The sequence below is a fragment of the Charadrius vociferus genome, unplaced genomic scaffold, assembly GCF_000708025.1.
Source record: "Charadrius vociferus isolate BGI_N301 unplaced genomic scaffold, ASM70802v2 scaffold103, whole genome shotgun sequence".
In the NCBI taxonomy this organism is placed as follows: Eukaryota; Metazoa; Chordata; class Aves; order Charadriiformes; family Charadriidae; genus Charadrius; species Charadrius vociferus.
Window position 1 is genome coordinate 803,714 of NW_009648061.1, and position 8,258 is coordinate 811,971.

Here is an 8,258-nt window from a genome sequence, read left to right on the forward strand (position 1 = left end):
CGGCCTGCCGCTGACCCGCCGGGCGACCGGCGCTTGCTCCCCCACCCCAGCGCTTCGCTACCCCCCTGGGAGGAGCGTTTGCCTTGCTCCCCCCTTCCCTGGCCGCCCTTTGAGGGGAGCTGACCTACTCCCCCTTGCCTTGCTCTCCACCTGCGCCACCTCCTCCCCTGCCCCCGGCAGCCGCCCTGGGGCGGGCTACGGCCCTTGCAACTGCTTCATCGGGTTCCATCACCCGCTACGTCTGCTTTTTGCATCCTTCCCCCCCCAATCCCTATTCCCCCTCTTTCTTACAGTAGCCAGAAGCCTCGGCTGGAAGCGGACCTGGGGGGCTGCGGCACGCCCCGCTGAGAAGTTGCATTTCTTGCCGTTGAGATGAGCGGTGGGCCTGCCTTTCGGTGCACAGTTTTTGAAACCTCGTGAAATTAGGCCTCAAGCCCGTCATTAGCACTGCGCTGCTGCCGCGGTCCATTACTTCGGAGTTCGTTTTGGGTGTGCAAGCTTTTCCAAATTAGTGGCCTAGTTAGTGGAGGCTTTGTGGAGTGGGGGCAGCGGGAATGTTACTGCAGTGCACCAGTTCTCCTTTTTAAAAGACAAAGCTTTTTCTAGTCAGATATAGCTTTGTTGAATAAACCCTAGAAATTAACACAGGGACGTGTTCACTGTTTTATTTGTAACAACTCTTTTGTTTATTTCTGTAAGAAAAACTTGACATTCTATGTGAAACTTCTTCAGGACTTTCCCCTGATCTTAGGTTTTGACGATCTCTACGTTTTCCATTTTCTGATCTCCTAAAATGTTGCTGTATGCCTGCCTGCTCATGTAGCATGATGTATGTGTTAGGGCTCTGTCTAATAATACTGTTGAGACTCTTAAGACCGAATTGTGTTTCCTCTCCTGTGGCTAGAACTGCCTCCTTTCGTCTTAAGCAAATGAGTGGCAAACAAGCAAAGAGGTGGATTAATTGCAAAATGCACTTAGTTCTCTATAACCCCTGTCAGTGTGATGTTTAAACATGAGATCTAAGTCATGGAAAGAGGACTTTCTGAAGCTTTGTGCTGTGCAAGAAAATCTGTGTGAATATTCTCAAAATCATTTTATCCTCTTTAATCACAGGAGCAGTGTGTGTGATGTCTAATTTAGGTTGAGTTCTATTATCCATGTTGCTCTTAGATATCCAGGGTAAATCCTTTCATTGAGGAAGTTACATGGTTTTGCCTTAATTTTCTTCATACTTCAGAGATCATCTGTTCTTTCAGTGATTTGGAAGGGCCATAATGCTTTGTGTTTCTTTGCAACATGGCTCTGTGTCCTCGTTTCAGCTGGGATAGAGCTAATTTTCTTCCTAGTAGCTGGTATAGTGTTCTGTTTTGGATTTAAGATGAGAATAATGTTGACAACACACTGATGTTTTAGTTAGTGTAAGCACTCCTCAGCAACAAGTCAGGGACTTTTCAGCTTCTCATACTGCCCTGCTAGTGAGGAGGCTGGAGGTGCACAAGAACCTGGGAGGGGGCACAGCCAGGACAGCTGCCCCAAACTGGCCAAAGAGCTATTCCATGCTATAAGTCGTCATGTTCAGTGGATAAACTGGGGGGACTTGGCCAGGGGGTAGCTACTGCTCCAGGACAGGCTGGGTGGTGAGCAATTGCATTGTGCATCATTTGTTTATTATTATTATTCCTTCCTTTTCTGTCCTATTAACCTGTCTTTATCGCTGCACACAAGTTTCATCTTTTTTTTTTTTTTTTTCCCCCTCCCCTGATTCCCTCCCCATCCCACTGGGGGGGGGAGTGAGTGAATGGCTGTGTGGTATTTAGCTGCCTGCCAGGTTAAGCCACAACAGTCTGATAAAATTTTCAAGGACAACATCTGGCAGAATACATTTGTGCATCTCAAGGAATAGCATCTGCTGGGCAACCTGTTTGCTATTCTTTTGTCCAACTATGATTCTAAGCAAGGTATATAGTGCATGTATTACGTAATGCCTATACAAAATCTCTTGTGGTAGTCTTACTGGCAACTTGTTATGTGAGCAGTATTTGAACTTATTTTATCAAAATTTTTTTGATAAATTCATTCTACTTCCTTACTGTCAAGATGAGTCAGAATGGCAAAAGTCATGGCAAGGATTGCTTTTATTTTGGTGGTATTATTGTACTTCCTCAGGAAGCTGGGTATCCTAGTGCCAGGGCGATTTGAGAGGTGGAGACAAACTAGAAAATATGTAGGAGCAGGTATGATGGACAGTGAACTTCTGTGGTTTGACACTGAAGAAAATCAGGAAAGGTCTTGTTAGCAAACCTATGAAATCTGACAGTTTGAAAATGAAACAATTGTTTAAATCTTTCCCTACATTGGTGTTGGCATTGTGTCTGCAGCACAGCGTGTTTGCTGCTTCTCCTTTTCTCCTTTGGGATCCAGCTGGTCAGCCTGGTTTGCGATGACTCAGGCAGTCGCTACTGATTCAGGACTGGGAACGAGAGTTTGCCCCTGCTGCCTGTGAAGCCTGTCCTAAGTGGGCTCTGTGCTGGCCAGAGCCGAGGTTGAAGAAACATTTCCTAGTTACTGCTTTCTGTGCCTCATCTTTCTTCCTCATGTGCCTGCAAGTATCCCTATCCCCATGCAGAGGTAGTTGCACTCCCAGTGTCCAGAGCCTCTCATCTCAGTATTCCTCAAAGTTGAGAAGTCTATTGCTTGGCGGGAGATGTCTCTCACTATATCAGCAATAGTGTTGGTGCAAGAAGGAGGAAGAGGAAGTGAAGTTTAATTTCATGGTTTTCCAAATGTTGGAAGAGTAGTGATAGCTTCTTCCTCCCATCCCTTTAATTTTGATGGGATTGTGTTTTCCCTCACAATTGAGTTCTTGTATGTATGCCATTCAAAACTCTTCATGTGTAAACTTGCCATAGGAGCTGATCAGGGTCAACTGTTTCTCTGGTGTCCTGTCGCAAAATTCTTGGGTTTTTTTAAATAAATATATATATATATATATTTAATTGATCTATCATTTAAAGTCTTTTAATTGTGGTACTGTATATAAATGTATTTTTTCTGTTTACTACTGAAATAATTGTCTTGTAGGTACAAGAAATTTACTAATTTAATTTCATTTTGTTCTTCATTTTTTAATATTTCTAACAAATTATCATGGCTCTTTAACAAGGCTTAAAGCAACTAGTTCTTGATCTTGACTTCAGGACCTTCTTAGACTAGGCAGTACTGTACCATTTTTTCAGTTTCCTTGGGTTTCTAACATAAAGGCTGCACTAAAGTTCAGAGCCTGCAAAAGCTGACACAATATGCTTTACTTGAATATTTTGAATAAGTGTATCAAATATTAATTATAATACAATATAGATTATATATATTGACCCATTTAGTGAACTAACATTTAATAAAATTTTCTCAAAAATGAATGAAATGAGGTTGGCAGTTAAACAAAAATAAATCTGGTTATTCAAAAAGCATCCATCACCTATGGCTCCTATTATTTGTTCACCATGAACAGTTTTAAGCCCCCCACCCCAGATGACCCCAATTGAAAATCTTTAAAATGAACAAGGGTTAAATATGTATTATTTAGTTCTTAATAATCTTAAATGTTATATAGATTCTACTTTTCTGCTGCAGATAGTTTACAAACTGAAGTCAGAATACCACATGAGAAAATAAGATATTTTTTTCCTATTTTACACACGTAATACTGAAAAAGTGAGCAGAGAAACTCTGTGCCGGTGCCAGAAGTTTAGTCCAAGTATTCTAAGTGTTAGGCTGCACGCTGATAACTTTCAATCTTGGGTTTAATCTTAGACAAATATTAACAGTCGATCCTAGATTTTAAGCCTTTTCATTAGCTTTTCATTTTGTTCTCCCAAATATTTCTGTGAGGTCAGGACGACAAGTTTATTTTTAGTAATTCTGTGCTGTTATGTCTCTTTTGTAGTTTGCAGATACTTGTTTCAAATGTATGGTTTATATTTGCTGGTATATATTTCAAACATAATACATAAATGTCTGCAAGGTCATCCTTAGACACACCAGTTGCATCTATTCACCAGTTGGCCAAATGACAAATTTCCATAGTGTTTCTTGGGAAGAGAGGCAGTAGAAGCACTAAGATATAATGGATCTTTTCTCTCTTTCTGTCTCCTTGTGGAAGGAATTTATTGTGTTACCCTGATTGCTTTTCTCATTGCTAGCCCAAATCCAAATTTTTCTTTGAGGATTTTTATATGCTTTATGATATACAGATTTGTATGTTACTGCAGGTCTGTTATATGATGTTATTGTACTGGATGAACAAATTAACTGACCGACTGTGTAAAAGACAAGTATCATTCCTTGATTTAGGCAGGTATGCTGGCCAAATTTACCATTAAAAATAGTGTCTTTTGTCACCATCCATATTCACATTTTTTTTTTGTTTGGTCTTAGGCCTAATGAATATTTTTTTGTATAGGAGAATTTATTAATCAAGAGAGGAAACAATATTTCTTATATCTGAACTGGCCATGTGCATTGCATCAGGTAAAGGCTGTGATAGGAAGGGTATTCTAGATATAAAATATAATTGCTACTTAAATGTTAGTAACAAACACACATTCAGAGTTTAGATGTTTGGTGTGGCTTAAGTATCCAGTTTGCTTTTAAGATTTGTTATTGAAGTGTTTGTTTTGTTTTGGTTTTAAGTATCTAATTCACTTTAAGATTTGTTACTAAAGTGTGTCTTACTTGAAATCTCTGCAATGATAATGCTTGCCATGGAGAGGTCTCAAAGCACTTTTTCTTCATTATTTTTTTTTTTTTTTTTGGACTCAAGAAAATAGTACTGGGCTAAGCTTATCTTTCAGATGTTTGCACACAAACTATAAATGGTGTCACTACTACATCTTGATGGATAGCTTGCTTTAAAGCAAGGTTTCTGCACATTCAGAGCGGCGTTCATACAAAGTGTATGCCTGCATCTGCATTTTTATTCTTTGTTACAAGAAAGAAACTGACCTATTAGGCATGCAGCAGCCACATTTGTATAGCTGCTCCTAACTCTATATATAGTTGGTATGGCTGTCATTATGTTCCATTTTGAGTGTTTGAGAAAGGGGACTGTAAATTTCTGCCTGCTATCAACGTTGACTGTGGGTACCACTGGAAATGCAGTCCTCAGGGAACTGCTTAGTCAAACAGGATGTCTTAGTGAACTTGGCATCCTGAACCTTAGGAATTCCACTGCTTACAAAATGTTACTTTCTTCTTGGTCTTGTCTGTATTAGATGGTTGTCTTATGCTGGTGATGTTATTCCTAGAAGGCTGGTGTGGTGATCACTAGTGTTTTTCAGTCAGTAGCAGTACTGTCTGGGGGTTGTGAGGTTGGTGGTTGTTTTCCCCCAGCAGTTTGCATGGTCCTTTCTTTAAGGATGACTTACTTAGTCCTTGTACGAGGGTCATGTGGCTTTTATCCCTCCAAACCACTCCTCATTACCAGCATGCCACCAGATGTCATTAGCAAGAAATTTACAGAGACTCTGTATAGATTGTATTTGCTATGTAAATTCAGCTTTTACTTTTACTTAAACAACTCTGGATTTTTGATGAGTCCAGTTATTGAAATTGTAATATATAAATATTTTATTCCCTATTGCTTTAATTCAGCTTACATAGCAGTTCAGATGTTTCAGAATCCTTTTTTCCCCTTCTCAGACTTAACATTTCCCAAAACCACTCTCAAATCTGAGAGCATACTGGGCAAAATTAATACAGAAAGAATGAATTCTGCCCAAATTGAAAACCTGGGGAAGAAAATATTTGGTTCAAAATACTTGCTTTATATATGTGGGAAATTCATCAGTGGCCATGGACAGGAGAGTGATTACCAACTAAATTGTGAGAATTTGAATAAAAGAAATCTGTTAAATCAAAACATAAAAAAAAGTATGAAAATTAAGTGGGTTGGAGTAAGAAGGGGTATTGACATATTGAGGCCAGTTTGTAGTATGTTTGCCTTCAGATCGCTATCTTGAATTTGTAGTATCTCCCAAGTCAGGAGAACACATCTATATCCTTCTGTGACAAAATATTTTTCTTCTTACAGCAATCAGATGCTAAATGTGATTGTAAATTTATGAAATTTCAGTCTTCAGCTATCTTTGTTATATAAGTAATATTAGAGCTACCTTTTTAGTTGTTTCGGGATTACTTTCTGAAAATCCGAAGTATCAGGTTAACACACAAGTACATAGGTTAATATAGATTGCAATCCTGCCTCAAATTCTAGTGAGATTTTCTGACCCTTATCCCTTAAATAAGGGTAGTAGAATAGGTTATGTATTGATGTATTTGTTTTGTAATTATAATACATTCATTATCAGAAAAGAAAAGAAAAAAATTCTGGCATAGGCAGTTTTGAAATTCACTGTGCATCCACATGAATGGGTTTCTTACATGGTTGCTAGTTCATTTTTCTAGTCTGATCTTCTCAACTTACTTAATTTGCTGCCTTTTACCAATCTTTTGTAACCTATTGGTATTGTGATTATTCTATTACAGCCAGCTACAGTACAGTAATTTGCTATTTGTTCTGCAAGCTTAAAAAAAAAGTTTGTGGTTTGATGTTTCTTTTTTTTTTTCCCTAGAAGGTGATATTCCAAAATACACTTTCTCAAGTAAAGCTAAAATTCCAATGGCAACACAAGTTATGATATAATTTTAGGGTCTACTTGTTTTCATTTAGGCAATTTCCAGCCTATTTTCACTTTTCCAATACAAATTATTAAAGCTTCCGAAGGCTTTGGAGGTAGAAAAGTGCAACAGAAAGTTAAATCAATATAATTTACATAGCAAAAAAATTTAAAGCTATTATCTCAACAGCTTTTTAGTGACAGTTTGCATAGTTTTGGCTGAGAGATTGGTTTACAGGAATGACAATTGGCATTGTTTTAGAGCCAGGCAGTGTTACATAAAAACCTGGATAGTTTACAGCATTTTTCAACCAGTAAAATGAAAACAGGATCAATCAGGAAAGAAATCAAATGGGATAATTGAGGAACTGAGGGAAAGCGAGCATTACTGAACAATTTAGGACCAAATCCAGGCTGAGGACTTTGCGGAAGATGGAAATCCTAAACAAAGGAGAATAGGCGAATTGCAGCATGGCTTGGGTTTATTCTGTCTTGTTAAACTTACAAATTCTGTGTCTAAAGCAGTTGTCTTAAGAGAGAAACGATAATTTCTTCATGTATTAACTCAACATAATGAGACCTTTCAAATATTAAGTAGAATTTTGAGAACAATGGAAGTTTTAGGGGGATATGCTATGCTCCATGGTAGATGTTACAGGACTAATGAGAGCATTAAGGAAAAGGAGATTTAGGGCAGCATGGCAGAGGTGAATTGTTTAACATCAAACTGCTGCTACTGTATGAGAAAATGGGATTAAGATTTCTTCTGTACTTTGCCAGAGTACGGGTTAATTAAGGTCATCTGGGCATGATTCTGCAAAAATAAAGGAAGCCAGGTTATTTGATTTTGTGTTTCATTCAAAATAATTTTAACTTCCATGGAAATATCATCCCCGCAGATGGTAAACTCAGAAGGTATGTCATTTAGGTCATTTAAACTTCCTCTTTCTCAGTTTTTAATTTTATTTGCATATCTGAATGCAACAGGTTACAGTAAGTCTGATCCACAAGCCACAAATGTTGAAACATGATTCTAACTACTGCATTCCCCAAGACGTTGCCTTGCAAACAGCGTGAGATAATTTTGCAATGTGACATTTTATTATTGACTTATCCTTTTTCCCAGACCACCAATATACTTCCAAATTTACCAGCTTATAAGCAATTTTCTCTTTGATTAAGTGAAAAACATTTTAAACATTTTTCTAGTATTTTTGCTTAGAGAATTGTACTATTTTCATTCTTATTTAGACCTATTTATAAGTTTAAAATATTGTTTCTTGTAGTTGGGTTACAGAGAATATGCAATTTGAATTCCTATCCTGTATGTTACTAGGTCGAGTTAATAATCATGTAATTCTTTAGAATTGTCCAGCAGTCTTTGCCTTTTGCCCTGCAGCCTGAGAGCACTACCACTTCCACAGGTGGCTGTCAAAGTGATAGTAATTTAAGTGTGTTGGAGTCTTGTTTCTTATGACAAAGGATTTATTTATTATTCCAAAATCTTTATTCCTAGTAAGTTCTAGAAGATTTCCTAAAGAATAGCTGTCCAGGTTTGATTTGATCTGTGCTTTCTGGCTGAAC